General features: G+C 45.4%; 2 long non-coding RNA genes across 2 annotated transcripts in view; both read left to right on the top strand.

Moving 5' to 3' along the window:
* The window catches only part of LOC144158447 (uncharacterized), a 107,395-nt gene that overhangs the window by 52,148 nt on the left and 38,141 nt on the right, over positions 1–17,106 (top strand). The gene's annotated exons all lie outside the window — the stretch shown is intronic.
* Positions 9,047–11,640, top strand: LOC144158445 (uncharacterized). Its single transcript, XR_013320066.1, has 3 exons — positions 9,047–9,120; positions 9,705–9,770; positions 11,428–11,640. It is a non-coding gene; the product is annotated as an uncharacterized LOC144158445 (long non-coding RNA).

The raw sequence follows: 17,106 nt of genomic DNA, 5'->3' as shown, positions 1-17,106 counted from the left end.
CAAAGTTGTGGGCACGTCATACCCCGGTTTCATTCATTTCCTAAGCCGCCTTAAGCAAGAACACCCAGCGACTGAAGAATAAATATAACCCCTCCTACGAACCCAAAATCCGACAAAGCAAAAAAGAAGGCATTGTAGCGCTACATTAAAGCTCAATTGGCCTGAATACGAATCCAAGATGCCGTTCAAAAATTTCGTAAAAAAATGACGTTCAAAGATGCACTTTCTGTTCAAATGACAACGAAGCCGCATTTGTTTGAATGCCGTGCAAAGATGCCGTTCAAAGATGCAAATGCCATTCAAAGATTTCACAAGAGCGATATCTCATAACCCAAACGACTGACATCTGCTTGTGTGTTCTATCTGTCCCGTTTTACCCACCCAGCCTCATTTTGGAGTCACTAAATTCGTTTTAATAAAACCAGTCGATCGTTTGCTTCGGTGTAATTAATATTCGTTGGTTTCGTTGGTTTGCTGAACCATACCTTGCTAGTAAGACGCCAGGTGTGTTATCACTGAGGTGCAATTTGCAAAGTGTTTTCACCAGAAGGAAGCTGGAAGGAATGAAATGGTCATATCGTATGATTGTACCCACGAGAGGATCGAAAAAATTCAAACATTTTGTTGCACCGATCGCCACTGCCCACTTTTCAGTAAAACGGGCCCAGCCGATTACACAAAACAACGTTCGACTTAACGGCTTCGAAAATAACAGTCCCGAACCCTCGTCTAGCTGAAGACCGTTTATAGTAGCATATACAAAGAACGCAAATCGTGCACTGGACCGGAACACACGACTTAGAAACACGCCACAAGTGGTTAAGGAAGCTCTGAAAAATTTGGAGAATAATTTAGGGAGAGAAACCCAACGTACCTGTTAAGCTAAACCCGTCGCTAGGACAAAATTATTTTGTGGAAATCCTCATTTTGTAATGCCCAAAAACAAGGTCCTCTAATAATTCCCTAAACTCAATATCTGTGTGGAGACAGGTTCCTTCACCGCCTCCTCACCTTGATTTGCAAACGCGAGGGGATCGAAGCAGTACTGCTCCATGCCATACGGCATGTGTATTTCCTTTAGTTTGTTTTCGTATTCGAGGACGTTGGTCACAATTCGAAATTGTGAGATCTGCGACGCACTTGACACAATGGTGTCATGCACGTAAAGCCACGCCAGTTATACTTTTTCTTCGTGTCCGACCATTTCTCGGCCTTTTTTGCCTACAGCCCTAATCCTTGGCAAAAACAATGTAGTCTGTTGTAAACACCGGCAAAACTGTCTGCCTTAAAACAAATAGCATTCTCTCTCTTCCTTGGAGGCCAAAGATAGGTAGCCTGTATATTACAAGATGCAACTGTGATATCGTGCCAAGTGACGTCGTGCGGTGACGTGCAGAACGGGCAGGCGAGCATGCGCCTTTCCTTCTCTTTTTGTGAACGCCGATAAGCATCAGCGCTGAACTATTTAAGCCGCGCTATCGCTACAATAAACGTTCTTGTTGTTGGAGCAGCAGTCTCTGCTTGGTCACTACATTGGCGACGTGGCACGGTCTGGACCGTGCGAGCCGCCGGAAACAGGCGTGATGGCGTTGGGTGGCCACATTTCGGAGTTTGACGTGCATGGAAGTTCGACATGGGAAGAATACGTCGAGCGCATCGAACTGTACTGTGCCGTCAACAAGGTGTCGGAAGCCGTGGACAAGAGGGAGGTGCTGCTGAGTTGCTGCGGGCAGGAAACGTACACCCTGATATTAACGCTCGTCAAGCCCCTACGACCGCCGAACGTGGAATACCAGGTCCTCATCGACACCGTACAGAACCACATTCAGCCAAAGCCGTCCGAGCTGTATTCGAGGTACGTGTTTTCGAAACGGGACCAGGAATTTGGCGAGTCTGTGGCCGACTACGTCACTGCCTTGCGAAGGTTAGCTGGAAACTGTGGGTTCGGCGGGGACAAGTTGCCGCTTACTGAAATGCTTCGTGACCGGTTGGTTTTCGGAATCGGCGACGGAGTCGTGCAACAACGGCTACTGGCGGAAAAAAAAACTGACTTTCGAAGCAGCGTACGATCTCGCAGTCACGGCAGAGGCTACAGCTAAGCAGCACCAAGCTATAAACGAAAGACGACGAGGAGCTGAAGCTCAGCTAGAAATGACCGCGGAAGTAGGCTCGCGAGCTAAAATGCCGAACGCGCAAAACCACGGAAGCCAACGTGTCGCGGGGGCGCGTCAGCAGGGTGAGCAGTGTTGTTTTCGGTATTTGGGCAACCACGCTGCTCTGCGGTGCAGGTTCAAAAATGCCAAGTGCTTCAAGTGTTCCGGAAAAGGACACATAGAAAGAGCATGCAAAGCAAATAAGACGCGAGCACAGGATCAGCTGGCTCAGACTACGGGTGGCACAGGAACCGAGTACGATAGCCTATTCAGCATCCGCCAAGTCGCAAACCCTGTCCCGAAGTACGTAGTTGATGTCGAGATTGGCGGAGAGAATGTGAAAATGGAAGTGGATTCTGGGGCAGCGCGATCTATTACCAGCCAGAGGGAGTTTCAAAAACTGCTGGTGTCAAAGCGTGGAAAGCTGGAAGAGCCGGACACGCAGCTGGTAACCTGGACAAAAGAAGGTATCGAGATTTTGGGAAAAGCTGTGGTGCCAGTGAGGTTCAAGCGTCGAAACTGCGAGTTGCCGCTGCTGGTTGTCAAGAATGACGGGAACACCTTGCTTGGCCGCGATTGGTTCGGACCTTTGGAGATAGAAGTAATGGGTCTACATTCCATCGGCAGGAGCCGAGAAATTTTCGCTGCCCGATTTCCGCAGGTGTTCAGCGGGTCTCTGCCTGGCGCTGTTTCACCGCCCATTCACATCGAGCTGAAGGACGGCGCCCTTCCAAGGTTCCTGAAATGCCGAAACATTCCGTTTGCGCTGAAAGATGATGTTGTGACCGAGCTGAATAGGCTTGTGCAGTTAGGAATATTGGAGTCAACCCAATACTCCGAATGGGCAACACCCATTGTCGTGGTGCGGAAAAAGGATGGCTCGCTCAGGATCTGCGGAGACTATCGAAGCACAGTTAACCAAGCAGTAAAGAGCAATGTATATCCTCTACCCACCAGCAAGGAGCTCTTCGCTAAGCTAGGAAAGGGGCGGTTCTTCTCGAAGCTTGATCTGGCACAGGCGTACCAGCAGCTTGTGGTCGACGACACAACTGCCGAACTGCTCACGATAAACACGGTACAAGGGCTCTACAGAGTTCGCCGGCTACCGTACGGCGTATCTGTGGCACCGGGACTGTTTCAAAGGGCAATGGACACTATCCTTGCTGGACTACCTAAAGTAGCTGTGTACCTGGACGACATCCTGGTGGTCAGCGAAACGGCAGAGGAGCATGAACGCATGCTCACGGAGATATTCGGCCGCCTAGCTAAGGCTGGACTCGGAGTGCAAGCAAACAAATTCGAGTTGTTTCAGGAAAGCCTCGAGTTCTTGGGTCATCGCATTGATAAGTGTGGCATGTACCCTTCCGAGGCGAAAGTCGAGGCCATCCATAAAGCCCCGGCCCCAACTAACAAGAAGGAACTCCAGGCATTCTTGGGTATGGTGAATTTTTACAACAATTTTTTGCGGGGCAGATCCGAAATAGCCGAGAAGCTTTATCGTTTGCTTGATGACAATGCTACCTGGAAGTGGGGCGAAGAGCACCAACGGGCGTTTGAAGGCCTAAAAAAATTGCTAACATCGCAGTCCTTGCTGGTGCATGTCAACGGAAGTGCTCCGTTGATACTGTCCTGTGACGCATCTCCGGTGGGTGTGGGTGCTGTACTCGCTCACTGTGACGAGACGGGAAATGAGCAACCCATTGCCTATGCATCAAGGACTTTAACGAAGGCTGAGCGGAATTATGCTCAAATAGACCGAGAAGCATTAGCCGTGGTGTTTGGAGTGTGTCACTTTCATCAGTACCTAGCCGGCCGAAAATTTGCAATTCTCACAGACCAAAAACCGCTGCTAGGAATATTTCGGCGCAAGAAACAAATACCAGATCTTCTGTCACCACGCATGCTACGATGGAGCCTAATGCTGTCGGCGTACGAATACCAGGTTGACTACCGCAAAACTCAGGATCACGCGAACGCGGATTGCTTGAGCAGGCTACCGGTTTCAGCATTTCGGTTAGAGGCTGAAGCGCCAGGCGACGTATTGCTTTTCGAAGCCGCCGAGTACCCGCCAGTCACCGCCGCAGAAGTTGCTTGCTGCACGTCGCAAGACAGTCGGCTATCGGAAGTACGGAAATGGATCATCGACGGCTGGCCAAAAGAAGGGGTACCGAAAGACTACGGCGCATACGAGATAAGACAGAACGAACTGTGTGTGCATCGGCATTGTGTGGTCTGGGGAAACCGCGTGGTAATTCCTGAGGTGCTGAAAAAATGTGTCCTCGTCTTGATGCATTCTAATCACCCGGGAGTGACTGCAATGAAAGCTATCGCGAGGTCCTACGTTTGGTGGCCTAAGATAAATGCGCAGATCGAAGAATTTGTGCGGCACTGCAAGGCGTGCCAGGAGAACCCGCAAAGTAAGCCGAAAGCGCCTACGTATTTCAGGACGAAACCGGAGCGAGCATGGAGCCGAGTGCATATCAATTTTGCGGGTCCTGTCGATGGTGCCGTTTTTCTAGTGGTAGTTGATGCTTTCTCGAACTGGGCTGAGGTGGAAATAATGACGTCAATACACTGATCTGCCGTAATCGAGCGGCTGCGTAAGATGTTTGCAACATACGGACTGCCGGATTTGATTCTTTCAGATAATGGCACGGCGTTTACCAGCCGAGACATGCAGTCCTTTCTGAAGTTGAACGGCGTTGAGTACATGTACACTGCTCCTTACCACCCAGCAAGTAATGGGAGAGCAGAACGCATGGTTCGTGAGCTTAAATGTGCACTAAGAAAACAGAGTCAAGGCTCTCTAGCGTGCAAAGTGTCTCGTTTCTTGTTCAAGCAACATTCAACGCCTCACTCCGAGTCAGGCAAGACCTCAGCAGAGCTTATGCTGGTCAGGAACCTGCGCTCGGGCCTGTCAAAACTTCACCCCGATGCGATGGACGTGAAGCCTCCAGAACGAAGTTTTCAGTGTGGTGACTCTGTCTACGCAAGAAATTTTCGCCAAGGTCCTAAGTGGGTAGCTGCTCGGGTGCTACGGCGTCGGGGTGACGTCATGTACGAGGTTCAGACGTCCGACGGGAGTATCCATCGAAACCATCGGAACCACGTGCGAAGGGCCTGGGAACCAACAACTCCAACAGGTGGGACAAGAGCTTCGTTTGCCTTTCCGGAAACGCCCGGTTCGGAGCCTGGCCCTCTGGAAGCCTGGGCTTCTCTTCCGGGCCCATCAAGTCTGGGGGCGAGGTCACCTGTGGCCTCGACTCCCGTATTGAGGCGTTCTTCTCGCCAGCGTCGTCCAGTGCACCGATACGGCATAGATGACTTGGACGGAGGGATGTGAAATCGTTCCAAGTGACGTCGTGCGGTGACGTGCAGAACGGGCAGGCGAGCATGCGCCTTTTCTTCTCTTTTTGTGAGCGCCGATAAGCATCGGCGCTGAACTATTTAGGCCCCGCTATCTCTTCAATAAACGTTCTTGTTGTTGCAGCAGCAGTCTCTGCTTGGTCACTACACCAACACTTCTCAACCTAAATATCAGATTTATGAGAAATTTCCCAACTGCACCTTATACAAAATCTAAAGGAGGCAATTTTTTTATTGCTTTTTGGGGTGCCGGGAAAGGATGGGGATACATATAATCAACAGTGTCCTTACGTGCATCAGAATTATTCCTGGGAACAAAATTGGGTAAGGTGCATTTATGGAGCAGATCATATAAACAGATGCAGGCACGCAATCGTTCATTTGCCGCATAAATTGTTCTAATAAGATTTTCTGAGCAGATTGAATTACTCAACAAATAACCCCAATAGTTGGCTTCAGTTCGCTGTGATCGCAGTATTCAAACCGATTGTGTACACACAATAACAATGGTTCTACGTTGGCAGACAATCTCCACGAGTTAATTTTAGACGAATTATTAAAGTGTATGGAGTGTGGGAACCTGCTACATAAGGAGTTCATTGATGCCGAGGATGCCTGTTATGATAACCGTTATGGGAACAATGTCGTGTACGGGGTCATTTCTTCTGTAACGGAAAACTATAAGTGGTCGTAAACGTTTTATTTGGTGCGCAATCACTTGTCTGAGTTACATACCCGTTCAGCTAAGCACCGTTACAATTACTGCCGTTTTCACGACTTTTGCACTTTCGTATAAAATAATTGCACTCCATGGTAGAGTTCAACCTCTGACATTTATTTGTGCATCCATAATAAAACTACTGAGACTATTCTGTAAATATCTGTTGAGAGAGTTAGTTTTTCCTGTGCATTTCAGAACCAAAAAACTTAATAACTAAGACCCATGGCTATAAACAGGAGCTGGGTGTATAAACAGATCTACTTTAAATTGTATTCTGACACAATTTCGGCTCTGAAGCATGACTCAAAATGGACAGAATAACTATCATTCACAATAGTTAGAGTATAGGTTTTCACATATTGATTGCCCGTAAATAGACACAAAGAGTGTGGATCCAGTAATTCGGATAAGCTAGAGGATGATGATGATTGCTATTGGTTTCCCCTTTGAAGCGGGTGATGACATGTCATCTTACCAAAAAGGACTAATATAACCATGCTTTACACTCGGTTTAATACTAGCGCTGCTTAGGGCAGGCACTAAAGCTTATTAGGCCCGAAATACTTTCTTTTCCCTGTTACAGGTGGTACCTGTCCTGGGCAATATTCCCCTCTCTGCTTTTCGTCCACCAGCATTCTAATCTTCTTTTCGTCCAGTCGACAGCCTTGAAGTTAACTTCCTCTCTGATACCCTTAAATCCTAGGGCTTCTGGAAGCCCAATATTCCCTTCATGCAGTTTTCGATGGATACCCTCACATTCTAACGCTATGTGCCGCAGAGTTTCTGTTTCTTTTCCGCAGACCACACATACCCCATCATTTTGTGAATACTTCCCCACAAAACTCTTAGTTCGCAGGCAACCTTCTCTAGCCTCAAAAACCAAAGCACTGCCCGAGGAATTATCGTAGAAATTTTCCTTTCTGATGTTCATTTTCTCAGCCCTGTACATCTCTAACGACGTTTTACCTTCCATTTTTCACCTCCATTTATCCGTTTCAATCTGCCTTGCCTCTTTTTTGGTTACCTTGGCTGTTTTGGATTCTCCACTGTTGTTTCCGTATTTCATCGTTAGCCTTCTAGTCTTTCTTAACCACTGCGTGTCCACCCTTTTCCGAAAAGCCGAAAAAAGTCTTTCAGGCTTTTTGGGCTTTTTTTTTACGTAACGGGAGCAGTTGACGGGTGGATGGCAGTTTTTAAGGAGTGCGATATTCTGCAAATATTTAGTAGGCACTAGAATATGGCGATTTCAATCCTGCATACATTGAAGTGACACAGAGGGTAAAAAGCTCAATGACAGATTGTAAAAGCTTCAGCTTCAGTTCAGATCCGGTAACACGCTACAGAAAACCTGCAAAAAATATCCCGAGTAGGACCACGACTTTGCAACCTTATTCTTGCTTTCTCTGATTGTTGTAACAGGAGTACGAAAGCGTTCCTCATAAAATAAAACCTTGTTTTCCCCTATTCGGTGATTCAGGGAGATTCGTGCCTTCCCCGTGCTTTTTTTTTTTTTTTTGCTTAGTCCGGTATGCAACCCTAATGATGTGAAAATCCCTTGGTTCTGGGGATGTCCTTCATCAAATGTGAGGTTTTGTTTGCTTCGACAGGACACCTTTACGTCTTTATCCCTCAAAACAGAACTGTTTGGTCAGAGTTTGGTTTACATGGAATTTACCCTAAACAGTAATGCCACCAATTCATTCTGACAACACTCATGCCATGGTGAGATAATTTGCTAAGTGAAAGGAGCCCAGTGCAAAACACTTTGAGGTTTTATAGTCCTTGTTATGCACCCACGGCTTCGATAGGCAACGCACGTGAAATCTGCACTGTAGGGATACTCTAAAGAGCTGTTTGCGTTTACACTGGTTTTATTAAAGCCAACCTTTTTGGCCACCCTGATGGCGACCGTAAGGGAAAACGCACTAAAGGAAGGACACCTTTACACAACGAGGGGGCGTATGATGGTGGTGGGTTTCCACAGACGCTCATCACGCCCCTCATCAAACACCCTTTCTCGGAATCGATGCTGTGTCCACCGCGTTATGAATCCGGTCATTCCGACATGGTCAAAACCGTGAGGATTTGGACTGTGCCTTTCACTCAGTTTACGTGAGATAAAGCTCAAAAGGGTTTTGATATACCGTTCTATTTCTCAATTAGTGTCGTCTATTGAGAACCACGTGGACTATAGGCAAGTTTCAGGCAATGCAGTATGGTGGATCACATTTTAAAAGTTTAAACCCTTATGCACTATCTCCATCTGATAATGACTTTTAACAAACTTCGGGACTGTGTGGTAAAATGGTTCCTGGCTACTTTTCTGTTGGTCAGGTAGTTCTTCGCGACGTTCCTTGTGATCATGTGACGGCAAAAATGTTAAAATTGATACGTTGTACGCCCTAATTGCTCTGTCAGGTCTGACCTGGAGCAGGAATTTTTGAACTGCGCCAAAAGGATCGTCCAATTATACACAAAAGGTCACACAAGGACAGTTTCAAATTGTTTCGGATAATTGAGTTTCTTCTCAGACATTGCAAACAAGCTTGCTTTTTGGGGAACAACGGGCATGCGATCGAAGTATTTCAAAGGAAAAAAACTTTTTCGAAAACCGATGTCATGCTGTACTGGCATTTCCAATTACGCTGTTTCGCCTCTAACATACTTAAAAACAGTCCTCACATATTTATTCTTCAAAATGAAAATAAAACAATAGGCAATTATTTCTTTTTTGTGTGCATCTTCGTAAATTGCTGTCATGAGAAGTTGAAAAAACACATAAAGCCATCACTGGTTTGCGCTATAAAAGAGCGGTGTTTCACCAGGCTTACTGTCAGCTATTGCCCAGAGACTCAGAGTGTCCTTTGTGAAGTTCCTTAGGCAAGTGTGGTCTAACGAGCTACGATAATTACAACAGGCATATTTACCGATTTCTTCCAAATTCTTTACCAGATTTGCCCCTTGCATACTCTTGTAGCAATGTATTTCGAGGAATAGCAACTTGAAATGTAGTTACGACAGCGTCCTGCACATGCCTTTCCTTTGGACTATTTACAACTGTGATTGCAGCAAATTGGAATTTAGCTGAGAATCCGTTTGCAATACTGTTTTATGTTTGCGCTTACAAACAACTTGTTGGTTTAACTATTTAAAGAACGCAATGAACATATGAAATATTCTAATTAAAAAGGGTGCGCTTGCCTTCCAGTGAAAGCAAACATTTTTGCTCATGGGAAAATAATTATCCTAAGAAATTTCGAATCCACTTCTAGTTTGAAGTGTTGCCTTTAAACAAATTATATGTTTAAGGAGTCGTCATATGAGGTGCGTTTTTATAGAATTTTTTTTTCATGGCATCTTTTCAGCTGCCCCGCCTTTAATAGACTAACTTTTTACACTGCCAATTTCAAATATGCCAAGTCTATAGTTTTCAACCATTAAGAAAAATTCTGTTTTTATTTCAGAAAAAAATTTTACCATGTTCCGTCTTTTTGGACTCCAACTTCTGGTTGTGCTTGCACTCATCTTAGGTAAATATGGAGTTTTCTACTCAGATTTCTAGGTGTTACAGAGCCTTTTCAAGCCCGACAGAATTCGTCAAGTTTCTTTTATTTAGGCGCCAAAGAGCACGAGGGGTGTTTGGAAGTTTTTACCACTGCTATCCTTATTGCCTGCCAAAAGGACTCTTAAAAATGCAGAGTAAATCCAAAACCCCTTTTTATTCTATTTAAACCGACTATTCAGAAAACGCTATGGGTTCTAAAGCGTCGGTACCTAATTTCAGTATCAGCGAATCACCTCTTTATTAGCTTCTCAGAGGAGTGTGAGCGAGACAATATTCAGTATATAAGTGCAGAGCAGGCTTTTATTGAGCAGCTCCTGAGTATCCACTGTTGTGGTTCGCTTTGCCGTCGGCATCGTTGTAACCCAGGGAAGCAAGAGGAAACCAAAGATAGACAAGGTACACTGAGCAGGAAAGCGGAGGAGGAAAGTATGGCGAAAATGTGAGGGGGGCGGTACGCCCACCCAAGACGTGTTCGGTGGCTGCGTTTTCACATCACTGTCGGCCCCGTTGTAAGAGGGTGAGTGAAGAGGACGCCGAAGAAAGACTGATTAGAGCGAGCAAGAAAGCTAGGGCAAGTATGGAGAAAGTGTGACCGGAAGGGCGGTATGCGGAGACACCGCGAGACGTGCTCGGCGGCCACCACGCGCTCCAGAGTAACGCCAGAATAGCCCGTGCCTTTTTGATGACAACGAGATTGTTTCCCGAGGCGCAGCAGCAATGCGCCATCACCAAGAAAAAGACTGGTTCACGCTGTGCTCGACGTTTGCAGGGGGGTATCGTAACCGTGACGCAATTTTTTTCTGGAAAACTCTAACCCTCCGCACAAATATGACCATAGGGACTTCGAGTATATCTAACCACTTCATTTGAGTTCTGCAGGAAAAAGCAATATTGTCCGGTTGAACACCCGTCCGTGCCCTTTTCACAAGTTATGTCTACCCAGCAGCCAATGTGGATGGACGAATCGGCCTTGAGCCTCGGACGGCAGTCCTCACTTTCACTTACCAATTCCTAATGGGTTTCTGGGTATTTTGGTTGGTTATGTTGAGGTGGAAGCCAAACTACAACTCGTGAACAAGCAGCGAAGTTCTGACAGCAACAATTGTCGGCTTTGGCCAGTACCTTGGAGTGCGTATGGAACAATTGTGGCAGCGAAATGGGAATTGTTTATTCGGCAGTGAGCTTTTATTGTAGCTATCATCGCCTCTGCCCTGTCTGCCTGAGCGGGCATGCTGTTAAGCCTACGTTCGCATCTAGCATCAAGTAGATTAACATAGGTTTAACGACAAGCCAAGCCACCGTGAAACTCACTACACGTCGGCTGGGGGTACCGGTTGACCACGGTAGACCTTGAAGCGAATATGATTCACTTTGAGGCCTCACATACCCAACAGAAACGGCAAGCAGATGCACACCCTCATTCGCAGCCATAGGCTACTTAGGTCTCGCAAGTTCGCGGTCGCAGCCAAGAGGACCTGAATTGCAGCAGGTAACGTAGTATACCAGCCAAAATAATTACCGTTGTCATGCCGACGACCCAAACAAACGGTTTTTGAAGAACGGGCAATTGAAGGCTGTCGCTTCAAAACTGCCTTTTCTGTGTCTTTGAACCTCTATTGCAGCCATGACCGCCACCCCGGGTGCTGCCCTGGGAGGTGGAGTCGGTGGAACCGGTGGAATCGGCTTCCGTGCAGAAGACGCCTTGGCCCGCGCTGAAGAGACTGCCTCGCAGTGATCGAAAACGTTTGGTGCACTGCTGAAACAACAGCTGCAGTGGTGATGGAGAAATCGTGAAGCTGATGCGATAATAAATGGCTCCATCTATTTAACCTAGACGAACTAGTTTTAATTCATATTTTGCTACCACTGGTGCTTCTAACTTGTGATAATGGTTGTGAATTGTTTAGTTGAAGGTGCGTTATCCCGTCATAAAGTTCTGACTTTGTTTTGTGGATATCCAAGGATATCCTCGAATCCGGGTACAGGCTGCTTAACGCCGGTAGACGTGCTTCACGCGTTCTTACCTTACTCGCCTGTCATATGTCTCCCCCGCACAGAGTAGTCCATTTGTCGAGTGCTGGAGTATAAGTGTTGAGTAAAATGATTCATATTCGCTGATTACGCCGTAAAGCGGGGTGTTCTCACAAGATTTGGCAGCAAATAGCGGCCTGAACTTCAACGCTGGTTCGAGCCGCGCTGCCGCACTCGGCATGCCACGCTCACCCTTCACGTTTGGACAGGTTTCTAAACTAAAAACGGGCTGTTACCGAGATTATGATGTCTGTCTTGTTGCAGTGTCGTGGCCCCTCGGTTTTCTTAAGCGCATCCGTTCAATTGCATTGTACACTTGGCGCCTACTGCTGCTTGGCGGCGACGTAGAAGAAAACCCGGGACCAATGACTAATGCACAACAAGATTAATTGGACATAGTTTAATACTTTCTAATGCCTTCAAGCCAGTAATGCCACCTTATTCGAAGCGGTCAACAAAGTCTTGCTAACCTATATGGATATAAAAGAACGACATAGATGCGTTGACTAAACCTGTCAATAATGAGGAAACCAAATCCGTGGTGGTTGCTTCAACTCTAACTCGCGTTAGTCATGATGCAAAGTTGGCCTGTAGGAAAAACTTGACGACTTGGAAAACCGCTCGCGAAGGTAGAACGTCTTTTTTTCGCCATCGCAGACACTGACCACTGTGAATCATGTGAATCGTCGGAAACACATGTTCGCGAGTTTTGCTCAAATAAGCTTGGTGTGACAGCGACTTCAATTGCCAGGGCTCAGAGACTTGCGCGGTTCTCACCTGATAAAATGCGTCCAATCATAGCCACGTTTTACTACGAAAAAGAGGTGGAAACTGTTCAAAGTAATTTTGTAAAACTTAAGAACGCCACTTTCAGTATTTCATGCGATTTTCGTAGCCTGTGCGGTAAAAACATCGTAAGCTACCAGTTTTTGCGAGCGATAAAAAAGAGGAAGACCGCGTTCGCCTCGCGCTCAACAAGCTAATGCTGAATGACACTGGTTACGTATGGCATGCAGCGACAAATCGTGCAATATGTGTATCTCGACCTGTCGCTCCAAAGGCGAATGCTTCGCTCGCGCCAGAGGTTGTGCCATGACACATCAGCTCAGCTTCTTTCTGTCCTCCAAACACGGCCAGCTTCACAACCGCGAACCGGAATAACTTACTTAACAGTCTTTCTTTCCTCTACGTTATTAGCAGGAGCGTAATTCCCAAAAATATCGCGCTCTCATCTCTTGCTGGCTCATGTTGGTCGTTATTATTTATTTTAACACAAAATCGGCTTAGTGATACTGTTTCTGACATCAATATTTTTGTCTCTAGTACAAAATTTAACATTTTTCGTTGCGACAGAAAGCACCGCAAAGGTTGTGGTGTACTGATAGCCATAAAACATGAATTTATCTGTGCTCGTTTAAATATTACTTCGTTTTGTGATGCATGTGGATTTTGCTGAAATGTAAAAATTCTACTTAGTAGTGGGCGCCGTTTATCACCCGCTTGATATGGATAATGTTATTTCTGCCGAGCTTAATCATGTTTCGAGTAACGTGTATACTGGGTACCCAAAGTGCTCACTAATTATCTTTGGCAACTTTCCTAATATCAATTGGTCATCACTATCAGTTACTTCCAGTGACAAGAAAACACATTCATTCCTGCAGACATGCCTTGATCACACCTTAACAGAAACAGTCACCCAGCCCGCGTGGTAGACTGGTTCTACTTCTAACATATTATATGTTATTCTGACGAATGATCAACACATTTCTTCACACATAATTCATCTTAATGGGCTGTCTGATCACGGCATCATCACGGGAGATTCTGATCACGGCATCATCACGGGATAATTCTGGTGTGTAATTATTCCAAAACACAATCCCGATATCATCCTCAGCTATTCTAATGGTGCAACAATCGCAGATTCTGAGTGTGCAGAGTTTTAAATGATGCCTTTGCATCAGTGTTTACTCGGGAAGATGCCTCTGCGTCCCTTCCTTTAAATCGAATATTTTCCCAAATAGCCCTATTGCAGAAATAGTAATTGAAGAAGCCGGTATATTCAAGCTATTAAAGAAAAATAAAAATTTCCTTGCCATTCGATCATCTGGGATAAAACAACAAACTACTTAAAAATATATCGTGCACCTTGTCTGTACTTTTAACAGCACCTATTTCAGTCATTACCTCATGATTCAATTCCGGGTGACTGGCGCATTGCTAAAGTAGTCCCAATTTTCAAATCAGGCGATTGGACATCACCGTTAAATTACCGGCCCATTTTAATAACTAATACGATCTGTAAACAATTACAACATATCATATATTCCTAAATCATCCAATACCTTGAAGAACACAACATTATTTTCAAATATCAGCACGGTTTCCGCAGGCGTTACTCATCTGACACACAACTCGCCGGATTTACTCATAACTTACACTCATCTGTTGACGCCAGTAATCAGGTTGACGCCATTTTCTTTTATTTTCTAAAGCTTTCGATCGTGTTCTTGACCACCGATTTCTGCTTCAAATTAGACGTCCTAATATTTCAACGAACGCACTTATATGGGTAACAGATTTTCTATCCTCCCGAACACAGTTTACATCCGTTAACAGCTCAACTTCGTCTTTCGTGCAGGTGACGTCTTGGGTGACCCAGGGCAGTTTGCTAAGCCCTTTTCTTTTTCTAGTTTATAATAATGACTTACCTAATGGTCTAGCATGTAGAGTAAGGCTCTTTGCCGATAATAGCGAATATATCGTAACATTTCAAATGACGCCGACTGCCGGCTTGTTCAGACTGATCTTGATAGGCTCACTCTATTAATTTTTCTAAAACAAAGTGCCTGTCATTCACCCGTTCCTCATCTAGAATTTGAACTACATATTTGCTCAAAAACACCTCACTGGAACTAGTTCCTACCTACAAGAATCTTGGAATGCGTTTTCAATCAAACTTAACATGGCAGGACCATATCAATCAGAATCTCGCATCATCCAATCGTACACTAGGCGTAATAAAACATAACCTAAAGCAGGCACCATCACATATTCGAAAACTATCATACCTCACTGTTCATCATCATCATCATTACCAGCCTAACTATTCCCACTGCAGGGCAAAGGCCTCTCCCATTATTCTCCAATTACCACGGTCCTGTGCTAACTGCGACCAATTTATCCCCGAAAACGTCTTGATCGCTTAGTAAAACTTGTTGCTGGGCTAGTTGGTCCATGATCCAGTCCTGTCTATTTTCTCTTACGTGTGTCCTGTTCTTTAAAGCGCTAATCCCAGTTTTTATGATCGTCTTGATAGCATCTGCCCATCTTTCTTCCGCCCCCTGCAACGCTTGCCTTCTCTGCGGATCCACTCTGTCACCCTCAATGACCAACGGTTATCTTGCCTTCGCATTACATGCCCTGCCCACGTCCATTTCTTCTTAATTTCTAGTAATATGTCCTTAATATGCGTTTGTTCTCTGACCCACTCCGCTTTCTTCTTGTCCCTTAATGTTACACTAATCTCACGTTTCATTGCGCGCTGAGTCGTTCTCAATTTAAGTTGAACCCTCTTAGTGAGCCTCCAAGTTTCTGCCCCGTGGGTGAGTACCGGTAAGATGCCGCTGTCACACTTTCTTCTTAAGGGACAATGGTAGACCGCCATAATTATCTTAGAATGCCTTCCGAATGCACTCTACCCCATTCTTATCCTTCCAATTATCTCCGCATCACGTTTGGGATCCCGGGTCACAACTTGTGCTAAGTAGATATATTCGCTTACTACTTCCACGGCCTCGCCACGTATCTCAAACCGCTGTGGTGTCCCTAGGTTATTGATCATTACCTTGGTTTTCTGCATATCAATGTTCAGGCCCACAGTTCTACTCAGTTTGTCCAGTGCGTAAGCATGCTCAATTCCTCCCCCGAGTTACTTAACAAGGCAACGTCATCAGCAAATCTGAGGTTACTCAGGTATTCTCCATTAACCCTTACTGCCACCTGTCCCCCAACCCAAATGTTGTGAATAGTTCTTGTAAACATGCTACGAATAACATTGGATAAATTGTGTCTCCTTGTCTGACGCCCTTCCTTATAGGTATTTTACTCCTCTTCTATGCAGGTTTATAGTAGCTGTGGATCCATTGTAAATATCCTCTAGAATTCTTACATAATTCTCATCTACATCCTGGTTTTATAATTCCTTAATGACTGCTGAGGTTTCGACCGAGTCAAATGCTTTCTGATAATCTGCGAAGGCAGATAGGGGTTCAGTTTGCGCAGCGCACTTCTGCATCACCTTATTGATCGTTTGAATATCGTCCCTTGTTGAATTGCATTTACGGAACCCTGCTTGTTCTTTAGGTTGACTGAAATCTAAGGTTGCAGAAATTCTGTTAGCGAATATCTTGGTAAGTACCCTGCAGACAACTGGCAGTAAGATGATCGGCCTGAATTTTTCAAATCCTTCATGTCATCTTTCTTATGCATTAGGATTATGTTCGCGTTCTTCCAAGATTCCGGTACACTTGCGGTCATTAGGCATTGCGTATACAGGTTTGCAAGTTTTTCAAGTAAAATGTCTCCGCCATTCTTCAAGAGGAGCCTCACCAGGTGCTTTGCCACCTTTTATTTCTTTCAAACCCTTCCTTACTTATTTTGTCGTTACTGGTGGGATGTATATCTCCTCTGAACTACTGTCTCGTTCGGCATTATCCTGTATGTCCCGGCTACTGTACAGATCCCTCCTAGAAATCCTCGGCTACTGTGACTATTTTATTGCTATTTGTGATGACATTGCCTTGCTTGTCTTTAAGTGCATACATCTCATTTTTCCAGACGCCAAGACAACTCTTCACTGCTTTCAGGCTACCACCGTTCTTAAATGCGTATTCAATCCTCTCCATATTATACTTCCGTATGTCAGCTGTCTTACGCTTACTGATTAACTTCGAAAGCTCCGCTAGTTCCATTCTGTCAGCTGGGGTGGAAATTGTCATGTTTTGACCATTTTTATTAGATCTTTTGTCTCCTGGGAATGTTTACACATATCCGGTCTAGCCATTCTGCCTCCGAATTCTACTAAAAACCTCGTGTTAATGCTATTAATGCGTGTAAGGTTGTCGCTGGCTTCCTGTGTCATAAACTCTGCCTCCTCGGTAAGAGCTGAATATCGGTTCTGCAGCGCGATCCTGAATTCTTCTACTTTACGTCTTACTGTTAGCTCATTAATAGGCTTCTTTCGTACTAGCCTGTTATGGTCCCTC

Source organism: Haemaphysalis longicornis, unplaced genomic scaffold (assembly GCF_048455015.1).
Source record: "Haemaphysalis longicornis isolate Haplotype H1 unplaced genomic scaffold, Haemaphysalis longicornis Haplotype H1 scaffold_10, whole genome shotgun sequence".
Lineage (NCBI taxonomy): Eukaryota > Metazoa > Arthropoda > Arachnida > Ixodida > Ixodidae > Haemaphysalis > Haemaphysalis longicornis.
This window is presented reverse-complemented; position numbering and strand designations above follow the sequence as displayed.